The sequence below is a fragment of the Heterodontus francisci genome, chromosome 31, assembly GCF_036365525.1.
Source record: "Heterodontus francisci isolate sHetFra1 chromosome 31, sHetFra1.hap1, whole genome shotgun sequence".
Classification (NCBI taxonomy): domain Eukaryota; kingdom Metazoa; phylum Chordata; class Chondrichthyes; order Heterodontiformes; family Heterodontidae; genus Heterodontus; species Heterodontus francisci.
Window position 1 is genome coordinate 44214467 of NC_090401.1, and position 12992 is coordinate 44227458.

The 12992-nt window shown below is 44.7% G+C and overlaps 1 protein-coding gene across 1 annotated transcript in view; it reads left to right on the forward strand.

Annotated features, from left to right (window-relative positions):
* Positions 1-3727, forward strand: part of LOC137347216 (SH3 domain-binding glutamic acid-rich-like protein 3) — a 171410-nt gene extending 167683 nt beyond the window's left edge. The window contains 1 exon segment of the mRNA XM_068011454.1: positions 3208-3727. The gene's annotated coding sequence lies outside the window, so the exon portion shown is untranslated.
* Positions 3728-12992: the final 9265 nt, after the last annotated feature.

The window sequence follows — 12992 nt, forward strand, 5'->3', positions numbered from 1 at the left end:
TGCTAGGCCATTTCAGAGGGCTGTGGGTCTGGAGTCACATGTAGGCCAGACCAGGTTAGGACAGCAGATTTCCTTCCCTGAAGGACATTAGTGAACCAGATGAGTTTTTACAACAATCGACAATGGTTTCATGGCCATCATTAGACTAGTTTTTAATTCCAGATTTATTAATTAAATTCAAATTCCACCTTCTGCTGTGGTGGGATTCGAACCCATATCCCCAGAGAAATGCCCTGGGTCTCTGGGTTACTAGTCCAGTGATAATACCACTACGCCACCGCCTACCCTAAACATGCTAACATGTAGTTCTCAGCCTCGCAGATGCACCACAGTGACTCCAGCCATTGCTTGAGTTCTGAAACCCGGAGCTTAAGTTTCTGCAGCTGGTGACGCTTCTTGCACGTGTGGTCATCTGGGCCATGGGAAATGTCCACAGCTTTCCACATGTCACAGGATGCGCATTCCACACAATCGAGCTGCCCTGCCATTCCTTAACTTTACAGACTATTTATTATTAACTGGAGACTAGAAAGTAGAATTACCCTTAGAACTAATTATAAGGCAGCTACTTACAATTTTTGCTTTTTTTTTACATTTTTCTAATTTCCAGTAATTAGCACATACACCCTAACAGTAGTGTACTAACCTAGCTATTTCAGAGATCTAGAGATTATTAGCCTTGAAGTCCTGTTTTCTAATTTCAGCAGGCTCTCTTCGCTGTTCCTACCTATGTCGGTTGTTCCAACCTGGAACATGACAACTGGGTTTACCTCCGTTTCCAAGTTCCTCTCCAGCCGTCATGAAATATCCCTTACCCTGGCACCGGGTAGGCAACACACCCTTTGGGATTCTTGTTCTTGGCTGCAGCAGATGCTATCTATCCTCCTAATTAAAGAGTTCCCTATTACTCCCACATTTCTATTCTGCGCTTTCCCCACTTTGGAGAGCCTTCTGAGCCACGGTGCCTTGGTCTGCATTGTGGCTGTTCTCCCTGCAGTCTTTCTCCTTGTCCTGACAGATAGCCAGTATATTGTACATGTTGGACAGGACCAGTGTCTGCGGGACCTCCTTCTCAACCTCTCCTAAATCCCTGCTACCCCACTCCCTAACAGTCAAACCCTCCCTTTCCTGAAACTGTGTTTTCCGCTGGGGCGTGACTGTATTCTGGATAAAACTAACCAGAAATTCTTCCCCCTTCAACATAGGAAGGGGTGAAGCCATGGAGGGATTTGAACACAAGGTTGAGAATTTTCAAATTGAGGTGTTGCTGGACTGTGAGCCAATAGGTCAGCGAGCACAGGAGTGATGGGTGGCCAGGACTTGGTGCCAGTTAGGATATGTGCAGCAAAGTTTTGGATGAGCTCAAGTTTATGGAGGCTGGAAGATGGGAGGGGTGAGGCCAAGAGAGTCGTGGAATAGTCAAGTCTGGAGCTAACAAAGGTATGCATGAACTTTTCAGTAGCAGATGAGCTGAGGCATTCACAATGGCTGAAAGAACTTACAGCACAGGAAAATACCAATGTAATTCTGCTATAATAAAAACAAGAAATGCTGGAAATACTCAGCAGGTCTGGCAGCATCTGTGGAGAGAGAAGCAGAGTTAACGTTTCAAGTCAGTGACCCTTCTTCAGAACTCAGATGTAATTCTGCTAATGGACTGTCAATCAAAGAGAAGGACAGGCAATCTTGGATCATCCATTAAAAGAGGAATTGCAGCCTCTACCCAGCCTCATCTGTGCTCCACAATTGACCCATTTTCTGGTGCATTCAACAGCAATTGGTAGTTATGGACTTGTAGCTGAATTTAATGCAGGAATGCTATGGCTTCTGATACTGACCTGACTGAAATCAGATACCTCCACATAGACAAAGAGGCAGAACTGGGTTTTCTCTGGTCACCCATAGTCTTCAGAAAGGATATCTGAACATGTTTTTTAAAGGAACTCTGCCTTGGTTTGTGGTTGAGTTTATGACTGCATGAAAAAAAAAGCCTACTCCAGGGTTTGGAGCAGCAGCAGAAGTGATAACCTGTACCTATGAGAGACCCAGATGCTGCCTTCGGTCAAAGCACAGTGTCACAGTTGGGTGTTTGAATAAGAAAATATATTATCAGGGGTTGTAAATGTTGGTTGGACGTAATCCTGCACCACACTCTGGTCCCCACAGAAATAATTCCACACTGACCTCTACTGGGCCTCTTGGGCTCCATTGCCCATGGAACAGGTCAATGTAGTCGATGAAGACTCTCACCAATTCCCATCAGAAATGGCAATCGGGATCCTTGCACCGTAACCTGGGCTGCCACCTCTGGCTGAACGTTTTCCTGGAGGTTTCATCACATGACCTCCTGCCTCCAACTGCCTCGCCCCAGGCTCCCACCGTTGGTTGCCCAACATGTCAATCATTGCGGCACCCCGGCCTGCTATCTTGCTTCCACCATTGATTGTCCACCACAGTATTCTCTGTGGTGCCTCGACCCCTTACTCCTGCCACTCCTGCTGACAGGCCCATTCTCATGGTGTGTGGCCTTCCCACAGCCGACTGGGAAGTGAAGAAACTCTTCAATACCCGATTGGATGATTCTTGCCTGTCAGTCAAACAGCTTTTTCTCACATCACTAATATTATGATAATTAAATAAACAAGGGTTCAAAAGAAAATGAAAACATGTTTTTAACGGCCCTATAGTTTTGCTGCTGGAGATTAATCTTCAATTCCAGGAGAATCCAAGGCAATCCTGGAGGGTTGGCAACTTAATAGTATCCTATGGCACCTCACAGGGAATAGATTACTTTTAATATGTTGCTTTGCAGACAAAATTTGAATTCCTAATTTAGAAATATTTGAACAAAAGCAAAATACTATGGTTGCTGGAAATCTGAAATAAAAAAAGAAAACGCTGGAAACACTCAGCAGATCTGACAGCAACTGTGGAGGGAGAAAGAAAGTTAATGTTTCAGGTTCGTAAGTTTTGATGAAAATTCATTGACCTGAAATGCTAACTGTTTCTCCAAAGATGCTGGCTGACCTGTTGAGTATTTCTAGCATTTTTTTTTGTATTGGAAATAATTTCTCTCTGGTTATTTAGCTATGACTGAAAAGTTGGTTGTCTAATAATGACCTGAGCTGAACTCAGTTACAGGTTTATAAAAACTCCCGAGCTGAAATCTGTTTCTCCTTTTGTTCATTTTCCTTTCTCTTTTTGCAGGCAGAGGATGTGACCAATACACCATCAACTTCTACAAACAACTCGACCAAGACAGCAAATAATGGAGCTGCTGGATTTACCTCAGCCACAGCATTATGGCTGGGTCTGTCGCTTCTTTTGGTCTTCTTGCAGAGAGCTCTCTCCTAATTCAATGGCCCTGCAGTCCCTTTAACTCCCTCATCCATCAACATGGAGACCATTTCGCACAGCCAACATTCATCTTCCGATCTACTCGCAAGCTTCATTGCTGACTGACTGGGGCCTGCTCCTTACCCCCCACCCCCCTGATTTCCACTAATCCTTTCACTCTGGCCTGCTAAGTAACTGGAAGCTACAAATATGGTATTGCCAAGAAGGGAGAAAAAATAATTGAAAGTAAACCAAAAAGTTTGCAAATTGAAGAATTGCTCCCTCCAATGTGGCTGAATTTTGTTCTCATTCTAGTGTTCATATGATGTGTCACCATTTGGCATAAGCCATGATTTACCACAACAATAAATGGTCTTGATGCAGTGCCTAATGGGTGTCAAGTTGGTTGTAATTTCTGTGTATAACTTGTCTGACTCAAAATGAGACTTTACGGTTTTATTGATCAGTAATGATCCTGACATGAACCTTACCTTAAGTCGGAATTATATTGAGGCCATGATCAACTTTTGATCAATGAATGTGTACTTATACTTGATAAATTGATCTTCTGGTCACTCAGCAGGTACAGCTAGGGCTATGTTACTGGACTAATAAATCAGAGATCATGGCCTCGATTTTAACCTCCCATTTCCTGATGGGCGGGAGAGTGTAGGGTGGGGGTTTAAAATATCGGGATCGAGCAACCTGATCTCCTTCCAGTTCGTTTTTGCAAAGCCAAATCAGTCCATCGAGGAGGATCTCAGAAAAGGTAGGTGGGGACCTAATTAACTTTTAAAATCACTGCTTAAAGACCAATGGCGCCATTACTTATACTTAACCATAGTTGAGGCGCACTCACCCTCAGTTGGGGTCCTATGCTCTGCGGGTCCCATACTGAGGGGCTTGACCTGAGAGGGGCCCATGAGGCTTGTGCTGAGGGGTTCCCACACTGCTGTGGTCCCAAAACACTTGCACTGTGAAAGACATTTGAGATGTGCTGTGGGGGCTCCCGCCCTGTGGGGATCCCAGGTAGCAGGTGTTCCACAAGGCTTGGTGCAGTTGGGGTCCCACATGGTGGGGGTCCTGTGCAGTGAGGTTCCTGGCTTGAGGGGGTCTGGTGCAGTGGGTGTCTCAACAGTAGGTCTCAGGCTGGAGGTGCTTTACAACCAATGAAGTATCTTTTTAAAATAATCATTATTGTAATATGGGAAAATCCAAGTTGTGCACAGCAAGATCCCACAAACAGGAATGCGATAGCTGTTTTAGTGATGTTGGTTGAGGGATAAATATTGGTCAGGATGTTGGGGAGAATTCCCCTGTTTCAAAGAGTGCCATAAGACCTTGCCATCAGTTTAACTTCTCATCCGTAGGGTGACACCTCTGGCAGTGCAGCACTCCCTCAATACTGCACCTCCAGCAGTGCAGCACTCCCTCAGTACAGCACTGGGAGTGTCAGACTAGATTATGTGCTATTGTCTCTGGATTTGGGGCTTTAGCCCACAACCTTCTGACTCAGAATGAGGGTGCTACCACTGAGCCATGGCTGACACTTAAAGTGGTAAAAGAGTGAGGCAAAACAACAAGAGGTATAGCTTTGAAGACAGGATATATAGACAGATGGAAGGCTTTTGACAAAGTGTACAGCTCATTGCGAAATGTGTATTGAAAGTGCTGGTGGGGATGGTGGGGGGGGCAGGGGGGGGGGGGTGGGCGGGGGGTGGGGAGTGGGTAAAGGGATGCTGGGACCTGTCACAGGATGTGGCCTCTCTTGCTGACTGATGCTGGACTCCCAACAATCTGTTGACTATTCGCTGAGTTATGACCGAAGTGGGAGAAATGCACTTTTAATCCAGTCCCACTACTCCACAGGTCATAGCATATCAAATAAAGTTTCTCACCTACCGTAGAATAGCCAAATTAAACACTTTATTTGTCTCCTAGAATAAAGCACACCAAACCAAGTTTCTTTAAACAACAACATTAACTATTTATTAGAAAAGAAATAATAAGTCTTAACTGCTAACGAGATAAATCTATATTTGTGAAAAATTCCTGATTTCCTTTGCCCTCATGCACACACCCGTAGATTTTTTAAAAATGGTTAACCAGGGATAAAGGATTTTGGTTTACAGCTGGGTTTTTTTAGGAATAGAAGGAACAATAAAAATGATTTGAGTTTATAGCGTTCTGGTAGGATTTTTTCGGTACAGTGAGATGTCCCAGAGTCGAATAGTCAGACGCCACTTGAAATCTCTCCAGGCGAGGTTGATGAACAGTCTGTCGTGGGTAGGCGTTCATAGCAATTTAACTGCAACAGGCATCACACAGTTCTTTCAGCAGGGGTGCAGCAACCGGTCTACTTGGGTTTTTAAAAACAGCAGTCTAGCAGTAGATGCTTTCTTGAAATTTCAGGGTCTCCCAAAACACAGGAAGCAACAGGAACCATTCTGGATGCAGAAATTCTTCAGAGACTGGAGGCAATGGAATGTGCCACCTTTCTAATGCAGGATTTCTTTTCAAGGGATGTAGGATTCCTTTACAGAGAGAGGTAACAGTTTTCTGGATCTTCCTCTCTTGCTCCAGGCAAGTCAAAGCAAGATTTCAAATGCCTGCCCTTTGTCTAATTCACTGGTGTTTGAAAGGGACCAAGGTGAAAAAAACCTTCCTGAACATGGTCACATGTCCACACACAATGTATTCCGTCATTCAAAAGCTGCTCGGAAGAAAGGTCAAACTCCTGTCATTTGCTTGAAACTGCTGGCTTTCCTGTCCTTGTACAAGTTCAACTTCCTTTCAAAGCACCTTGTTACGGCCAGGTGAGAAAGGTGTAGAGGCGTCTCTTTTAGCCTTCACCTGGTCTTATTGTAACAGGATTTAATTTTAAACACACTGTGTTTTGAGCTCCCCCTTAGTGAATCTTTGTTCACCACTTTCCAATTATAAGGCAAATAAATGAGCACAAACAGGCCTTCTTAGGTTTAAAGAAGAAAATTGAAATTTATTAAAACTTAAACTCTAATTCGGTTAACGCCTATGGATACACGTCGTGTCCCATGCCAGCATGCATACACAATATGCACAAGCAAATAGAAACAGAAAAGAGCAAAAATAAATAAAGTAGAGAGATTTGAGGCAATATCAGAAGACTTTCTTGTTACTGCGCTTAGAGCTCACTGTAGTCCATTTGTAGGTAGTCTTGCTTTTCGTTGGGGCCCAGTGTTCTTCTTAAACCTTGTTCACTGTAGGAGACTTTTCTCTCTTGGGGTTCATGTGTCTTCAATGGGTCTTCAGTTCTGTGAGTAAGAGATGGGAGCAGACAAGAGAGAGATGTTCTCAGTCCAGGAGCAAAGAGCTTTCTGACTTTTAAAACTCTGTGGCAAGTTCAAATTCAAAAACTCCAACCGCCAGTTAGTCATGTGACTAAACTGGTCTGACCAGGTCTTTTGTGTATTAGGGAAGCAAGGACTGGGTCCTTTATTCCAACACTGTCCCCTAGCGTGCAAAAAAGGTCTTTCCGGCGAGGGGCCTGGCAATTCCTTGTGACAGGCCCTCTTTTCTTCCCCGCAACAATTTTAGCTTTTAATGTTCATGTGGTGAAATAATGTGTGCCTCATTCTTTGCAGGTGGGGGCCTGAATGACATTGCATAAAGTTCAACTTGTGTTATGAACTTCCTTTCAAAACATTTCAGGAATTCCAACTATTTGCAGGTGGCCTAGTCTGCTGAAAATCCTTTTTTTCCTGTTGTTTAAAATACACATAAGTCCAAGATTTTATACAACTTTTGTAACAACTGTAAACTTCCCACCAACCAAGGAAAATGTTTAGCATTCAATCTGTATAGTGTTTCTGAGGAAGTCACAAGGTGTATTGGTAAGCTGTTAACTTTCTGATTCAGACACCAAAATAATCAGCCTTTTCTCATTGCCGCACAGAATTACTCTGTTCTGAAATTTAAAAAAAAATACTTTAGAAGTTATTTTAACTGCACAGTTTGCAAAGCGGGACCAAAAACAGACTGAGCTTTGAGTGGAGTGTAAATCAGAATTACAGTTTTAGTATTTGAGCTGTATTATCACTGAGTGATCACATTGCAGTCTGTGGATTTCTCAACATTCTCACAACACAGCTGGCTTTAGAGTAGATCTGTGTGTAACATCGGCCTCTCCTCAACTCATTCCTAACCCAAGAATCCTCTTAAGCTCTCCCTCCTTTTTAAATTTCACCTCTGGAAGTCCTTTTTTCTTAGCAACAGAATTCCTCACAATCATCTGTGGTTGTTTTCCGATGTGAATCTGGATTTCTTTCTCCGACAGTAGTGAAAGAAGTGTTGCTGTTTTCAGCGTGAGCAAAGGGGGCTTGTACTGAGGGGTCAGGATCAGGATAAGTGTAATCCTGGGGAGGGGAGGGGCAAATTTCCTCCAACCAGCATGTATAACAAAAGTTTAAACAAATTTGGGAAGTTTCCTCTGGTCCATATTTTTGTGTCTGAGACTGATCCAGACCATTCGCAACTTTGGCTTCCTATTTGAGCTTGAGATGATCTTCTGAACCTATATCCACTCCATCACCGTCTACTTTTACCTCTGAAACATTGCCCGGCTCTGCCTTGCCTCAACATATCTGCTGCTGAAACCCTCATCCAAGCCTTTGTTACCTCCAGACTTGACTATTCCAATGCACTCTTGTCTTGCCTACCATCTTCCACTCTCTGTAAACATGAGGTAATTCAAAACTCTGGTGCCTGAGTCCTAACTTGCATCTGGTCCTGTTCACCCATCACCCCTGTGCTCACTGACCTACATTGGCTCCTGATCCAGCAATACCTCAATTTAAAAATTCTCACCCTTGTGTTCAAGTCCCTCCAGGGCCTCATTCCTCCCTATCTCTTTAACCTCCTCCAGCCCTACAACCTTTTGAGATCTCTGCTCTCCTCCAATTCTGGCCTCTCACGCAAGCCCAATGTTCATCGCTTTCCCATTTGTGCTCATGCCTCCAGTTGCCTAGGCCTTAAGCTCTGGAATTCCCTCCATGAACTTCACCCACTCTCTCTCCTCTGAGATTGTCCTTAAAATCTACCTCTTTGACCAAGCTTTTTGTCACCTCCTAATATCTCCTTATGTGGCTCAGTATTAAGTCTTGTTTGATAATGCTCCTGTGAAGTGACTTGGAACATTTTACTACATTAAAGGCACTATATAAATGTAATTTGTTGTTTATTTTAGGTGATGTATGAGTAATATAATGCAAAGTGTAACAGGATTAATGCCCAGCTAGGGATGAGAATCCTCTGGACTGTATAGGATGATCGTTGTGATTTTGCACTCCTTGGGTGGAGCAGCGTCAATCAGGAGTACATATTGGAAATTCACATGTGCAGCCCAAGGCTTTCCATCCAGTACGTACCATGTCTCCTTAACTGGTCCTGGTGGGAGAGGCTCCACCTGGAAACATGCAATCGGAAACTTGATCCTTATGTATGATGACAATGAGAAGTCCTGAAATCATCATCAATACATTTATAACATCACTACATCTGGTCATATTTCATTACTATTTGTGGGAGCTTGCTGTACACAAGTTAACAGCCACACTTCCTACATTACAACAGAAACTGCACTTCAAAAAGTACTTAATTGACTGTAAAATGCTTTGTGACATCCTGAGGTCTTGAAAGTTACTATATAAATGCAAGCATTTTCTTTATTTATCAACGTCTTTCCTGGCCTTGGCTGAAAGAGGAAAGTTAGCCCAGACACTGAGCTGCAGTGACAGTACTACAGCAAAGGCAAAACTGTTGCAAGCTAAATCTGCAGTCAGCCATCAGCCTCAGCTAAAGAGAAACAGATTCCTTCCCTCACGTTCCTTTGCTCTAGACTCACAATGGGCAGTGTGTTGATGAGAAGTGAATTCACAATGACAATACAACCATAGGGTAACGGAGTTGTGTTGTGGGGTCTTTGATGCCCACCTTAACCCACAGATAATGATCATTGGGGAGGGTGCTGCTCCCAACTATAAAAATACCCTGATGATCCCCGTACATCTCCCTCCCTCCCAGACCCAGCAGTTTGGGACTTCACTCTCAGCAAGCAGTTGCTCCAGTGTCATTGGTCAGAATTTAATGGTGAGGCAGTGGGTCCACCCAGTGGCTGAAAAGTAGGGGAAGAACATAAGAAATGGGAGCAGGAGTAGGTCATTCGGCCCTTCGAGCCTGCTCCACCATTTAATAAGATCATGGCTAATCTGATTGTGACCTCAACTCCACTTTCCTGCTAGCCCTCAATTACCCTTTACTCCTTGTCAATCAATAATCTTTCTAACTCAGACTTCAATATGACCCAGCCTCCAATGCTCGCTGTGGAAGAGAATTCCAAACACTAATGACCCTTTGAGAGAAGAAATTCCTCCTCATCTCTGTCTTAAATGGGTGACCCCTTAATTTGAAACTGTGCCCTCTAGTTCTAGATACCCCCACGAGGGGAAACATCCTCTCAGCATCCACCCTGTCAAGTCCCCTCTTATATGTTTCAATGGGATCAGCTCTCAATCTTCTAAACTCCAAGGATTATAGGCTACGCTGCTATTTTGTGTGACTCAGGCCCTGAACTGGCTTCAGTAGGGGCTTCCGCCCCTCTGAGGCAGGATGTCCCGCCTCCAAAAGCTGCATGCCAATCAGAGGGCTTGCAGCTCTTTGGTCCCAGCAACGCCACTGGGAGCAGTGGTCACTGCTGGGACTGCACCCAGCAAGAAGAGGACGATGGATGACGGCCTCCAAAAAGATATGTTGGGGTCGGGTCTCGCTGGGGACAAATGGCTAGGCCCCGGCGTAGTGAGCTGTGGGGGGATGGGAGGTGTTGGAGTCTAGGGCGAGGGGGGTTGTTTCAGGGAGGAGGCCCGTGATGCTGGGTGGGCGCCTCCATGAGGTACAGAGTGCCCAATCAGGAGGACAACCCTCCCAGCCCACAAGGAGGCCACCAACTATTTCTAAGCGGCCTCCGCAGGTGCTGAAGTGCCGATCTGCCACTGGTAAAATACCAGTGGCGATGGAAAGAGGCCCTTAAGTGGCAATTAATTGGCCACTTAAGGGCCTCCATTGGCCTGGTTTGCCACCTCTTCTGACACTGGTAAAATAGTAGTGGGGACAGGTAGGCAACGGGAATGGCACCCCCTGCCTTCCATTCGATTTTATGCCCCCCTCCCCCCCCCCCCCCCTCAGCTCATAGCCCACTCCTGGGGACAGGTTGGGGGAGGGGGTGGTGACGTTAAATTCCATCCATTGTTTCTGGTGAATTTCTAGTTGAAGTAATTAAATTGTGGCAATCAGTGTTGCATCAGAATGTGAGTGATATGCTAAAGAAAGAAAAAAACTTAAAAGCACATGATTTCCGGCAAAATAAAAGCAAAATACTGCTGGAAATCTGAAACAAAAACAAGAAATTATGGAAATACTCAGCAGATCTGGCAGCATCTGTGGAGAGAGAAGCAGAGTTAACGTTTCAGGTCAGTGACCCTTCATCAGAACTAGCAGATATTATAAATGTAAAAGGTTTTAAGCAAGTAAAGCGGGGGATGGGGCAAGAGATAACAAAAGAGAAGGTGCTGATAGGACAGAGGGTCACAGAGAATAGAAAGCAATGAAGGTGAACAAGGTAAAGGAGACAAACAAAAATCCAGTCGGAGAGAAGAGCAGAACTTCTTCAAGGTAGGTATTCCTGGAAGAGAAATGGTAGTGATGATGAAGGGTCACTGAACTGAAACGCTAACTCTGCTTCTCTCTCCACAGATGCTGCCGGACCTGCTGAGTATCTCCAGCATTTCTTGTTTTTGTTTCAGATTGCCAGCATCTGCAGTATTTTTCTTTTATTTAAGTGCTTAATTCACTGTCACTTCTCTTCCAGGAAGGCCTACCTTGAAGTAGTTCTGCTCTGCTCTCCGACAGGATTTTTGTTTATCTCTTTTATAAAATCTTCAGCCCTCCAATGAATCCATCTCCACAATTTAAATGTGAGGCCTCAAAAAATACTTAACAAAAATACAGAAGCATCTTCATAACAAATAGAAGAGAGTACAATAGCAAGTAATTTGTACCAAACCTTTATAAACACTGATTGGTCACCAGCTGGAGTATTGTGGCCAATTCTGGGCATCAAACTTTAGGACGAATGTCCAGTCCTTAAAGAGAGTGGAGTAGAGATTTACCAGAATGGTACCATGGATGAGGGAGCTACATGGTGAGACTGGAGAAGGTGAGACTGGAGAAGGTGAGCTGAATGGCCGCCTTGTGCGCTAAATCATTCTATGATTTTATGATAACTGGCCATTCATGGCCTCAGGGTGTTTCAAACCACTTTGGACCCTATAAACTACTCTCTGAAATGTAGTCACTGTTGTAATATAGGAAACACAGGCACCAATTTGTGCACAGCAAAGTCCTACACACATTAATGTGATAATGACCACATAAGTTGTTTTAATGATGTTGGTTGAAAGATAACATTGGCCAGAATACCAAGAAGAACTCCTCTGCTCTTCTTCGAAACAATGCCACGGGATCTTTTACATCCACCTGAAAGGGCAGATGGAGGCTTGTTTTAATATCTCATCCAAAAGATGAAACCTCCGACAGTGCAGCACTCCCCCAGTTCGGGCGCTGGAAGTATCAGCCTAGATTGAGTACTGAAGTTTCTGGAGTGGGACTTTGACCCACGGCCGTATGATTCAGAGGCTGTCCACTGAACCATGGCAGACAAAGCAAGAGCTGGATGACAATTGAGGCTCCGCTTATCTAGTCTTTTTCTTTATCTCTTTATCTCAATCTTATTATCATATAATAAAGATTTAGAGATTTTAATGCAGCATCGTCAGCAAAGAGGAGTTCCCTGATGACGACTTTCCGTACTTTGGTCTTCTCTTAGACGGGCAAGGTTGAACAACCTGCCACCAGATCTTGTGTGGAGGAAAATTCCTTCTTCTGAAGACTTGAACGCATGTGAGAGCAGCAGGGAGAAGATCTCAAACAGTGTTGGTGCGAGAACACAGCCCTGTTTCACGCCACTCAGGATAGGAAAGGGGTCTGATGAGGCGCCGCTATGCTGAAGCTGCATTAAAATCTCACACTGAAGAGTGTCTGCAGAGACTCATCGACAGGATTGCAGCTGCCTGCAACGAATTTGGCCTAACCATCAGCCTCAAGAAAACGAACATCATGGGACAGGACGTCAGAAATGCTCCATTCATCAATATTGGCGACCACGCTCTGCAAGTGGTTCAAGAGTTCAACTACCTAGGCTCAACTATCACCAGTAACCTGTCTCTCGATGCAGAAATCAAGCGCATGGGAAAGGCTTCCACTGCTATGTCCAGACTGGCCAAGAGGGTGTGGGAAAATGGCACACTGACACAACACAAAAGTCTGAGTGTATCAAGCCTGTGTCCTCAGTACCTTGCTCTACGGCAGCGAGGCCTGGACAACGTATGTCAGCCAAGAGCGACGTCTCAATTCATTCCATCTTCGCTGCCTCTGGAGAATCTTTGGCATTAGGTGGCAGGGCCGTATCTCCAACACAGAAGTCCTCGAGGCAGCCAACGTGCCCAGCATATACACCCTACTGAACCAGTGGCGCTTGAGATGGCTTGGCCATGTGAGCTGCATGG